Source organism: Olea europaea, unplaced genomic scaffold, assembly GCF_002742605.1.
Source record: "Olea europaea var. sylvestris unplaced genomic scaffold, O_europaea_v1 scaffold65, whole genome shotgun sequence".
Classification (NCBI taxonomy): Eukaryota; Viridiplantae; Streptophyta; class Magnoliopsida; order Lamiales; family Oleaceae; genus Olea; species Olea europaea.
In genome coordinates this window covers 1,090,118-1,103,248 of record NW_019264872.1, presented here as the reverse complement: position 1 = coordinate 1,103,248, position 13,131 = coordinate 1,090,118, and the positions used below count along the sequence as shown (strand labels likewise).

Genomic DNA, 13,131 nt, shown 5'->3' with positions numbered 1-13,131 from the left:
AAATATATCATTAGTTAAAGTAATACAATGTTGTCGTAAATAATAAAAATAATAATTAATATATGGAACTCAGGAACTGAATGAAATCAAAACAAACCTAACCAAATAGAACCGAACCTGAATGGCTCCATAATTAAATTTGGACCAAACGATTCCACTTACGAAATACCCGAAAATTCAGCTCCGGTGGCACCCAAGGTAGTGAATAAATCTTATTAGCTGAAAAGCATATTTAAAAGAATGAATAAGAGCAGTAAACATATTTCTAGAGTTATGTTGACTTCAGTTCGACCATGCTTCTTAAATCGCCCAAAAACATTTGGAGGAAAGGTGTGTACATGAAGTTAAGCTTCAAATCAAAACATATTTATCCAACTTGCTTAAATTGACAGCATTTCCAGTGTGTGAGCTGCCAAAATCCAATGTATCTTACATAAAAGTAGACCCCATTATTGTTTGATGCTCCGACTCTCCACAAATTTGAATAAAAGAATATGAACATATTGTGATAGAAACATTTCTTTATAGTAGAGACATTTCTTTATAGACCATTTTGCTAAGAATCTCCTTGGGAGGATCATTCGCCTGCATCATTAACTGAAGATGCGTATCTTAGCAGTCATAGATGCACCGGTTACTCCAACTCTACTGAAAATCTCTGCCCAAGCATCCATCAATTGTATGGTTTGAGATGAAAAATTTGGCAGCTTGGGCTGTATGATCCTTTTTCTGCAGCTTGCTCAAACTTTTTGACTGCAGCTTCGTTCTCCTCTAAGCTCATCTGAAGAAAAAATCGGATCCACCAAGTCGAGCTCCTCAACTTAGCCTATTAAAATAGAAAAGAAAAAAGACGAGGTTTATTTACGTAACATGTCCACAGAATTCAGGAGTGGGTACTCTATAAACAAAAAATGGCAATAGAACATGATGATAGGTAATGTGCATATCGTTATATATTAGCAGTAATGAGATGACCTACACTCAACATATCATTCCAATATTGTAACCAGTTAGGTTTATCCAATATTGTAACCAGTTAGGTTTATGATGAAACCTAGAAACCCATCATTAATCCAATTGGAGTACCTCTATAGAATGGATATCAACAGAAAACAGAAGATTAATGCAGGAAGTGGATTGAGTTACGTAGTTCCCGAAATAAAATTAGACCATAGAGATATAGTAATATGTAGAAGACAAAATTGTTTCAAGATCAAGGTGCATGTGGGCCGATAGTTTAAGAAAAAATCATGCATTGATACATTTAATATGTTTCTAGACTGGATCAACCAAAATAATTTACAGTTTCGTATGAGGCTTGTTTCCTAAATGCTGGTTCTTCAAGAATAATTAGAGTTTACTGAATGAACGTCACAATCAACATACAAAACAGAGTTGAGATACTATTTCCTGTTTTCCTTTTCTGATTTTACACAGATTTTATTCTTAGCTACATGAAATCAAAGTGATGATTTTTGTTAACATAAAAGATGAAGGGAGAATAGTAAAAAGTAAATATGCAATAAGATAAGGCACTTACCGACCGGCCAAATTTGGATTTATCCAAAACTTTGGATCTGCGATGATGCGGAATACCTACAAGTTTACAATGGAAGAAAATCAAAGATGCCACTAATAAATGAGCAAGCGATAAAAAACTCTCAACAGCTTGTTTTTTATATAAAGTGTTACAGACAACACTAATCTTCAAGTAATTCAGTGCAACTGGACAGAATTTTTATTTTTATTATTATTATTATTTTTTTTTAGAGGTAATCAAATATTTTATTAATTAATACATAATACACGGGAAGTGTATTATCAATTTAAAGCAGAAAGGAATAACATAAAATTGGGCAGCCCATCTATATGCCTAGTAGCTGCAGCATTAAACCACGTATACAATGTGAATTAAACATTTCTCTAATTTGCTTTGCTGTCCGTGTTTGATCATCAAAGCAGCTGCTGTTTCTTTCTCTCCACATGCACCATACAATGCAACTCGGAATAAGGTCTCATGCAAGCTTGCAATCCTAGTCACGAAATTTTTTTCCTCCATGCCTTTAACACGTTTTCCATACGCTTCGGCATCACCCAATCCATGTGTTGTGATGCCAAAATATTGTGTCACAGTAAACGAGCAGCATCACAATGGAGAAACAAGTGATCAATCGTCTCCCCATCCCTCCGACACATATAACACCACTCTGTAACATAAAAATCTCTTGTTCGTAGATTATCCATCGTTAACACCTATCCCTTGACCACCATCCAAAGTAAGAATGCTATCCGTGGAGGCAGTTTACATTTCCACACCAACTGGACAGAAATTTTAAAAAACTGCTTGCTTAAGGGAAGAGATAGAGATCTGGTTGAGGCAGACGAGAAAGAGACAAGATAATTTGCAGAAGTATAATGAAAGAAAGGATTGGAGCGACTACTAGAAACTATTCCAAAGAAGGGTGAAACAAGAAGCCATAAAGAACTAAAATGAACAGATGACTGAGAAACTCCCTCGAGCTAGATGCCACTTCATCCAAACACTACACCTCAATCTTCACGATGATGTTTATGAGAAGGCCAAAAAGGATGAGCTAATCATGATTTGATGGCTTACTTAAATGTTTCATGCAATGGGACTACAAGGCCAAGGATAAAACCAACTTTACTGCGTTTAAGAAAATTTGAACTTACTTCTAACCTTAAGTGAAGCACTAGATATCAAGTAAAAATTAAGATCCACACGCTGCTACTACCATGACAGGATGTATTTACTGCCTCCTTTTGAATGGAAAGTTGATGATAACATTTACTACTTTTAGTAACATTCAACCATTTCCAGCAAGAAAAGAAACATTGAGGAATTGCATAACAATGCTAAAGTAGAAACGAGCAAGATCACTCTCGCAATCACATTTTTGGTTGCTGTGCAACGCCTAGTAGACTTTGCCTTGCCCGCAACGTGTCAAACCTATTACCAGATGGCTGTCAAGCTCAACAAAGTTGAATGAAAAGCCTCAAACTGAATCATTTAGAAACAAAATCGAGAAATATATCTCGAAACTAATTCTTAAACCTGATGAAGAAATGGGAGAGCTTTGTGCATTCCTTTTATCAACAGAAAGCTAGGTCACTGAACCTAATGTGTGAGAGAGAAAGAGTGCTATCGTTCAGCTGAACAAAGAGTTTTATCTGCCTGGAAGATGTTGAAGGAAACAACAATGTTGAAGAGAGTGAATGGTGGAGAACGGTATGAAGTCTTTGAAGTCAAAAAGAAATAATGTCACTTTGTTAAGTTGAACATAGAGAATTTCAAAATTCTGGGTTATATTTAAGATATGCTGCAATGAGTTTGAAACGAACCAAGAGAAGGTGCATTTCTGTGCTTGTAATTTGTGAAAAAAGTCCAAGACATTTGTCCCTAAAGACAAGAAAGTCCATGACTACGCATATTAAATCATCTAGAAAATATCCAGTTCGTACTGTTTAAAGAAATTTTTTCGCTTTTCACTACTCTTTTGAACCAATATCCAACATTAGCAACTACAATTTTTATGGATATTGTACCATTTCCAGTGCCAAAATTTGTGCTGACGAAGATTGTGTTTGAACAGGATAAGTCATCAAACAAGGTGGCAATGGTGGCACATACTCCAGTTTCTTCACATACAATCTTCAAATTGAGTGGCCTCCAACAAAGAGGCACATGAAAAATTGTTATATGATTTTGTTAAAAGGAAGGAATTTAAAGCTTAATGACAGAGGAATGAGATGCCATGTTGGGAAAGAAGAAGAAAAAGTTTTGGGTTTATATGTGACATTATTTCATTGAAGAATGTGTGGTTGATAAAACGAGAGAAAAATGAATTATAATGGGAACCAAACGGGAGCTTTGCATAATATTTAGGATAAATAAGATAGCAGAGGATGAGATGCCAGGCAGGATGAGGAACTTGCAAGCTTTGCATAGTATAAAGTAGAATCTTCACTCTCTAAAATTGAATGAGGTTGGTAGTCAATGCATTAAACCAGATTCCCAAAATGAGGGAGCCAACCTTATTGACTTAAAGGACCTTCGAGTTCTACTAGGCTATTAGTTTTGGGGTTCATCAAAGCCATTTGATCAGTTGTGGTGGGAAAACATTGTTCTGGCTATTGCTACAGCATGGACATAATCAGACTGAATCCTGTTCAAAAAGAGTTCTTGTTACAGGAGAATGTCTGACTTCAGGCTTTCCTTCTTCACCCAATAAGCGAATAACAAAATCAATTCTGAAGTGTAGTTTCTGCAAAAACTACTCGAGCACTTGGTTATTCATTAGCTTTGGCATTAGAAAGATTATCACATGATGAACTCTTGTTTACTCTACTTAATTCCATAAACTTGCAGAGTTTCCTCTCCGTAAACGTATTGAATGATTCAACCATTTCATGCTAAATCAACATATGAAGGTTTACGTGCGTTTCTGTGCACGTGTTTCAAAGAAAGTTGAGATTAAAAAACTCAAAAGTCCTCCTTTTCTGTATTTTAGTTTGCTGCAATAGATAGAACTTGAAAAATAGAAAAATTTACTGATATCAGTACTCAGGACAAAAAAATGCATAATGAAAGCCAAGTTGCAATAAATAACATATGCTGTCTTTTGTTTGCAAATATCCCCTGATAAGTTATTCTTTTTCCATTTTTTTGTTCTCTTTTTATTCCTGATACATAAACCAACCAAAATTAAGGCATAAAGGTCCACATGCACAAGTAAGAAATAACAAACTTAAAGATAACAAGTACTGTTCTAGTTTTCATTATAGGATGCTTGGAGTTGGACCAGCCAAAGCATGCAACGTGTAAGATTGTGTTAGAGGACCAAGACCAAAGGTGGCCGAGGGCCTGATAGTCCATTGTGCAAGTCTCCGAACCCAATATGTAGAGAATTTTGTTAAGTTGGAGAGCCTAATTATTTGTCACTTCACAAAGCTAGTCGCGAATCTAAGGGCTGTTTAGGAATTTGTACTCTTGTAAAATTCTATTAGGGGATTGAAGTTCTTATATAGCCCCCGTTTGGCCCCATTCTTTCCAAATTTTAATGGTTGTAATAGTGTTTCTTGAAAAATGTGTGGTTGAAAAAGAATAAAAAGTTTTTTATTTACGTATAATATTATTTTATGAAAGATTGTGTGATTAAAAATAAGATAGAGAAAAAAAAAGAAAGAAAATGGGAGCCAAAAAAGGGCATAATTTGGTTTTGAGCTATTTTACCTTATAAAAAGGCAGCCATCCTTAGGCTTTATTATTATCATCAAAAAGTGAGAAAGGGGCTAGAAAAGATAGTTCAGATTTTCTCTTGTAAACATTTTTTCATGATGGTGAATTACTGCGATGGCCGAAAAAAACGTAATTTCACATTGAGACAAACTTCTATAAATATTGCGTGTTCTTGAGTGGTTATTTTTCTTTCTTCAAATTGATTGCTCCCGGTGGAATAGAATTAAGGTTTATAATTCTCAACCAAATTTTTCACCTCCATAAAAGGTAAAACCTAAGAGTAAATTTATCACATACTTCTAAAAAAATACCAAGTTTGATTAAGACTTTATCGATGCTCCTAGAACAACAATACTGCTCAGTAGTACTTGGATTTTGTGCAAACATAAGCATAAGTAACTATCCAGACTACAATGTTAGAAATAATCCCAGAGCTCTGTTTTGCAACTTGATATAGTAGTAGAGGTTAAGCACAACTTAGATCCTTAACTTGTATGATGCTCACACATGGGTTCAATTATTTTTTGCAAATCATCATGTTCCATTGAACTAGTGAATGCATATAGAGTACTATCTAAAACAGAAACCATGCAAGGGATGTTATCAGTTTGGTTTCTTTATGCATAATTAATTAACCAATGAATAGCCCCTAATGATTAGTTTGAGCGAAAAAGGGATGCATTTTGAATTGATAACATTTTTGATGTGGTCCTTTTCAATCTTTAACAACAGTTCTTCAGATGCTTGCTCTTTTTTACATATATAAGAATTCTCAAGATTTGACAGACTTGCTTCACAGATGAGCACAAATTCTAAAATCATTTTCCACCTAAAATTTATTTTAGGGTCGAGGGTCCAAAAATTCAATCACGTCCAAGGAAAATTAAAAATATATGATTAAATAATATATACACACACATACATACAAGTATAAAAAAAATTAAGAAAATTAAATTTTAACGTCACTTAGCCTATGTTTGGCTTATGTTTATATGTTGTGTAAAAACAATGAACCCATTTTTTATCCACATATTTCAAGGAATTTACAAGTACTACCCACTTATCCGCCACTCATTTTTATCTATTTATAATTTAAATCGTTTATGAACAATTCTCAAACATGCTTTTATTTCAATAACAATTAAAAAATTATATTATGTTGAAAATTTTCACTCACTCAATTGTTGTATCACATTACTTTCAATAGTAGTGAAAACGTTCCCCTAATATAACCCATCCATGCATGTACCTTTTGTCTTTCTACATTCCATCTTCTCTCACAAAAAATCCATACACGCATGTGACTTTCTCTCTCTATCATTCATTTCTAAATTAAAATCCCACAACCCAACGTCTCAACCTGGCTAAAATATCACAGATGTCTGTGATCCCCAAATTCTTCCTCTTCTTCACATTTAATCACCTCAATTTCATTTTAATTACTGTAAGTATGAAAATATCATCTTGTAGGATGAATAAAATTGTATCTTTGAGATATTTGGTGTGTTGAACTCCTTCAAGAATTTCTTTTTGAGATTTTTATTTTATTTTTATTTTTTTTAACATGGAACCGCACAAACCAGGTCTGGTTCACCAGGTTTCCAGTTAAACTAGCTAGCAACAGTTTCTCAACTGGTTTTCCTATCTCCGGCTATGCCATGCAACTAGACCAGTTTTCAGTCAGGTTCCTGGTTTTCCAGTTGAACCAGACTAGCAGGTTTCCAGAATATTGGTTAAACAGAGGAAAAAGAGAAGATAATTGATAAATGATGTTAAAGGATTCTCCTTTAGCAAATTGAGCACAAGTTTAGAAGGCTCTGCATCATCTACGTGGACTAGCTCCAGCAATTCTAATGCAAACTTTTTGCTTTTTCATTTTTTTTTTTGGATGTTAAAATTGGGGTGGGGTAGTGAGGGCGCTAGCGGACCTCAAGGGTAGCATGATAAAAAAAGCCAACCCAAAAATTTCAAATACAAAATAATACTGCAAAATGACTACAGACTACCACATCAATGTCTATTAAACACAGTGTTTTCTTTTTTGTAACGACAAAATCTACACATACATTTTGTTCATTTTGAAAGAGTTTATATCCATCTTACCCCTTATGAATTTCTATCACGTCTCATAAGACGCAAACCCAAGACCTCTACTTTATGTGAGACTTCAATCGCATCCTAAAACCAATATCAACTCGCCCTGGACATTAAATTGGAAAAGACAAAGGGTCGAGGGTCCAAAAATTCAATCACGTCCAAGGAAAATTAAAAATATATGATTAAATAATATATACACACACATACATACAAGTATAAAAAAAATTAAGAAAATTAAATTTTAACGTCACTTAGCCTATGTTTGGCTTATGTTTATATGTTGTGTAAAAACAATGAACCCATTTTTTATCCACATATTTCAAGGAATTTACAAGTACTACCCACTTATCCGCCACTCATTTTTATCTATTTATAATTTAAATCGTTTATGAACAATTCTCAAACATGCTTTTATTTCAATAACAATTAAAAAATTATATTATGTTGAAAATTTTCACTCACTCAATTGTTGTATCACATTACTTTCAATAGTAGTGAAAACGTTCCCCTAATATAACCCATCCATGCATGTACCTTTTGTCTTTCTACATTCCATCTTCTCTCACAAAAAATCCATACACGCATGTGACTTTCTCTCTCTATCATTCATTTCTAAATTAAAATCCCACAACCCAACGTCTCAACCTGGCTAAAATATCACAGATGTCTGTGATCCCCAAATTCTTCCTCTTCTTCACATTTAATCACCTCAATTTCATTTTAATTACTGTAAGTATGAAAATATCATCTTGTAGGATGAATAAAATTGTATCTTTGAGATATTTGGTGTGTTGAACTCCTTCAAGAATTTCTTTTTGAGATTTTTATTTTATTTTTATTTTTTTTAACATGGAACCGCACAAACCAGGTCTGGTTCACCAGGTTTCCAGTTAAACTAGCTAGCAACAGTTTCTCAACTGGTTTTCCTATCTCCGGCTATGCCATGCAACTAGACCAGTTTTCAGTCAGGTTCCTGGTTTTCCAGTTGAACCAGACTAGCAGGTTTCCAGAATATTGGTTAAACAGAGGAAAAAGAGAAGATAATTGATAAATGATGTTAAAGGATTCTCCTTTAGCAAATTGAGCACAAGTTTAGAAGGCTCTGCATCATCTACGTGGACTAGCTCCAGCAATTCTAATGCAAACTTTTTGCTTTTTCATTTTTTTTTTTGGATGTTAAAATTGGGGTGGGGTAGTGAGGGCGCTAGCGGACCTCAAGGGTAGCATGATAAAAAAAGCCAACCCAAAAATTTCAAATACAAAATAATACTGCAAAATGACTACAGACTACCACATCAATGTTCAATGTTAGTCTCTCGTCAACTAAATTAGTCTATACTATTTTATGCAATCAATGTAAACCAAGTCATAAGCCTAAAGATAACAGAAGCCAACAAAACATATTCATGGAAGACAATGGAAAATAACAATCAACTATGATGATTAAAACCAAAAACAATAAAGTGCTTATTTACTGAGTGCATTATTTCCTACTGCCAAAATCTGCCCTTCCAAAATCACACCGATTTGCAATTGGCTGTCTAAGAACTTCTTCAACATATTTAATGAGAGTAACTAACAAGAAGCCAAAAGGAAGTAAAAGCAATTCAACCAGCATGACCACAAACCTGTCTCAGAACTAAGAGCAGTGATCATATTTGATGAAGGCAATTTCAGTTATATAAAGTTCTATTCGCCTGTGCCAATTATTTGTGGATATGAAAGAACCAAGATGACGGATATCTTCGTGATGATTCCAAACTTATCAGAATTTTGGTCAAATGACAGCTACTTTAGGGTATGCTATGGATCCACAAGCAACAAAATTGTCATAATCAATTACTCCAAGTGATCTAAAGAATGTGCTGATACAACAACTAATTTCAAGTTATAATTATCTTCTTGTGATAAGGCCACTCAATATAAAAAGCATAGTATATACATCGAAAGAAATCAAGCATAATTACCTTCAACCTGACGGACAGCTCCCTTGTTTAGGGCATAATTACCTATAAGACAAATATATCACGCTAGTCAGAGCAAAAGTAAATATCAAATTTATCGCTTGAGAATAAAAAATATATTCTTTTACTAAAAAATTATGTAACCAGAAAGGTGGATGTGATTCTGCATCCAAGTGAATCGACTAGGATCTTTTATTTATTAAATCTAGTAGAACAAGGAGATTTCTTTAAAAGCCCCTTTCGATGTCAAAGTCCGGATATCAAATGTCTAGTGTGCCCTCGTTTAAGAAGTTCTTTTTCTTCTATTCATATTTTCCTAACCTTCCTGTCTCTACCCCATCCCACCCCAGCCACCCCACTCTTACCACTGCCTCGGTTGTTCTCTTCCACAGCCCCTCTCTTCTTCACCCTCTTCCCTTCCACCCACTCCCCTTCCCAGACTGAACTCTTTTCAATAAGTATTATGCACGATATCTAGCAACTAAAAGTGAAGTTCTCTTTGCATTAGTCAAATTTAGATCCCAACGTGGTCTGTGCTTTCTGCTGCTCATCTTGTACATTTTCATATCAGTAGGTGAGGACTTTTAAGGCCTTAACCATACATACTTAGTTCAATGTGAAATAAGAAAGGGATTCTGATTTACAATTGGATATGAAGATAATGTTCTGATTGGGTTCCAGTGGCATTCATATGGGATATGATAAGCTTTTACCTGCTTTTTTGATTTCCCATCTTTTCATTGATTAATACAATGAAATCATTCACTTTAATTTTAAAAATTAAGTTTCTTTTTAGTAATGTTTAGCTGTCTTCAATTACTTATTTTACTCTAGTAGATTAATATTCCATCAGCAGTACGGCAAATGAATAAAAATCATTTCTTCTCCAAATCATTAATGAAGATCAACATATTGTCGATTTTTAGCAGTATTTGAAATAGTTCTAGTTCTTTTCTAAATAGTTAAAATTTGTATTCAACCTTAGATTGAAAGGCCATTGACCAGAACTAATGTCACGCTATTTATTTTCGTAGTTTCTTTGTTAAGGTTATAAAGCTTATACATTAATTATAATCAAGTGGGGAAGAATTACTGGAAATGCATATAATTATGGAAGCAACCCAGAGAGAAATGAATTCGAATGCAACTAGATTTGCATTAGATATTACTTGCTCTGCCTTAATCAATTGAAAGTAGTGAAAACTATACTTCTAATCCTTTAGGGTATAACAATAACAGTTAATACAGACAAAAGGAATCATTCTACTCAAAGTTTCACCATTGAACAAATTAATAATATAATTCTTGTGTCAAAAGTAGAAATGAAGTCTAACCTTGGCCTCCATATAAATAGACTAAAAGTAGGAATGCTCCCTGAAAAGTTTCGAATAAAGTATATGATCAGAACTTGTTCATTCCTCTTAAGCCAAATAAGTTTCACATAAACTCAATCAAGATTTTTAAATAAAAGGGTAATGCCACTGTGTCTATTAAAATATCATCGTTGCTGTTGAAGCAATATTCTATTATATCCATGTTTCTAAGATCTTAAGCTTTTTAGACCATTTTTCAGGCAACAGGCCTGGGTTCAAACATCGTAGCCACCCACTCAGAGGCAGAGGGAGAGGGAGAGGGGGGCTGGGCTGGGTTGTAGCCCAGCCCAGTCCCACCCCAAAAGCAAGTTAACTTGTAAATATTGGAAAGCTCAGCCCAAATTATTGGTAAAATTAAGAAGAATAAAAATTTAGCCCAGTCCAAAGTTTAATCTTAACCCAATTAACTTCATTCCCAACCCAAGCCCAATGTTCAATTATTCAAATTTAGCTTCAAATTTAAATAGTTCAATAACGATCAAATTAATTTATTATATTAGAAATAATTTTTATTGATTAAAGTAAAGATAAATAACTTATTGTAGCATGTCACATGTTTGACTAAACTTAAAAGTGATTAATTTTTTCTAACGTATTTTTTCAAAAATTGCTTATTTATACTTGTAAGTTAAAAATTTATTTATTTCGACCACGAAACGGTTGTTATTATCAAAATAAGTAATATACTCTATATTTATTTTTATCAATTAAAAATATATTTGTTAGAACTTTGTCATAAATGTTTGGAAATATATCTTGATCCATTTTGTCATTAGTGGCAAGAGTTTAACATTTTAAACTAAATCTCGAATGGCAAAGAACATCTATGAAATTTTCAGCCCACCCTAATTTATCTTCGTGGCTCCGCCCTTGCACCCACTTAAATAAATTGTGCATGTGTTAGGCTTTGGCTTAAAAAATGAATCTTGCATACCTCTAAAGGGTGTGAAGAAGATAATGTTTAAATCAGCTCAAGCTTTTAGATTAACTGCTTCCACAATATCAAATCTGTAAAAAACAAGAAACGTACCAGAATGATGAGACCTAATGATAAATAAGGGGGAGAGCGGGATCTCGAATAAACGGAAGATGAAAATGGAGCTGTCCCACTCTCTGATATTCTTCGAGACGGATTTATTGGCCTCCTTGACATTGCCAATATTCCAACACTGCTAATAGCTAATTACTGGGTATAATAATAAAAAATTATTACTAATTTACACACTCAATAATCATTTGAATGAAACATAAAGAACCCAAAGTTCAGTGTTGATGATTGATCTATAATAGTACCTGAGAAGAGTGATGCTTTGCAGGCTACGTGAAACCTCGTAGTACCTTGTTACTCTTGGGGTGAATCTACGTATGAATAACTGAATATGGATCTATATATATCTTCAACAAATGTTTAATTAGAGATATGGATGGAGAAACTGTGTCTTTCCATCCGAATTTTGAGGATTTTAGGACTCAAATTGGTGTGTGGTGAAAGAGCAATATGGTAAATTGGCGCGTTGAGTCCGCTGTTGTACAACGAGTTGGCTCTCAGTAGGGTCACAAAGGGAAGGGCCGTCCCATAAGAGCCCGGACAGGCCCCTATATTCACCCGGCCCGGGTCCAGATGAGCCTGCCATCAACCTCAGGTGATGCGTTTAATTACCAATCAATAAAAATATGTCTTTCTCCAAAATTTCTACTTTTGTGCTATTTGATTGATATTTTTTTATAGAAAATATTTTTCTACTTTTGATCAATGATCATATTTTCTTCAAAATCAAGAAAAATATTTTCTTTAAAAGAGTAAAATTTTATTTTCCACAGAATTCATTCTCCCTTTCCCTCTCTTATTTATCTCCTATCTCTCATCTACCAACCAATAAAAAAAACAAATATAATATTTTTTAGATTGAAAACTAAATTAATCAAACACATTTAATTAATAATATTCATAAAAATAAGCTTTAGACAATTCAATTGTTTAAAATTTATTTTCTTTTCATACAAATTTCATGTTCTTAATCAAGCGCAACCTATATGGGAAAAAGAATTTGAACTAATTGAACCAAACCAAAATCGATCGGTTTGGTTCGATTTTATTTGATTCAATTCTAATTAAATTTTAGCCCTTGTTTGAGCCCCATGTTTGGATAAAGAATGCATTTCAAATAGTTGATTGATGGAGAATATATGTTTAAAAATTGAGAAAAAATTTTAGTTTGCGTATAAATATTATTTTATTGATATGTGTGATTAAAAATGAATTCTGAAAAATGAATTTTTAGAAGAATAAAGCTCAAACAGCGGCTTAAATGGATCTTGCTCCCCGAATAAGATCATCTTGTTTTGGTTTGACTCCGATTTCAGTACCCCAAGACCATGAATTGAAAATTGATTCTGATGTGACTGACCCTTTAAAATAATTTTTTTTATTTTTTTT

At 33.7% G+C, this 13,131-nt stretch overlaps 2 long non-coding RNA genes across 2 annotated transcripts; both read right to left on the bottom strand.

Annotated features, from left to right (window-relative positions):
• Positions 1-247: 247 nt before the first annotated feature.
• Positions 248-1,752, bottom strand: LOC111390089. Its single transcript, XR_002701849.1, has 2 exons — positions 1,541-1,752; positions 248-826 (listed from the first exon to the last, which is right to left on the bottom strand). It is a non-coding gene; the product is annotated as an uncharacterized LOC111390089 (long non-coding RNA).
• Positions 1,753-8,685: 6,933 nt separating this feature from the next.
• On the bottom strand, positions 8,686-12,229 carry LOC111390088. The gene is made up of 4 exons (XR_002701848.1): positions 11,988-12,229; positions 11,725-11,880; positions 10,656-10,695; positions 8,686-9,366 (listed from the first exon to the last, which is right to left on the bottom strand). It is a non-coding gene; the product is annotated as an uncharacterized LOC111390088 (long non-coding RNA).
• Between the last annotated feature and the right edge of the window lie 902 nt (positions 12,230-13,131).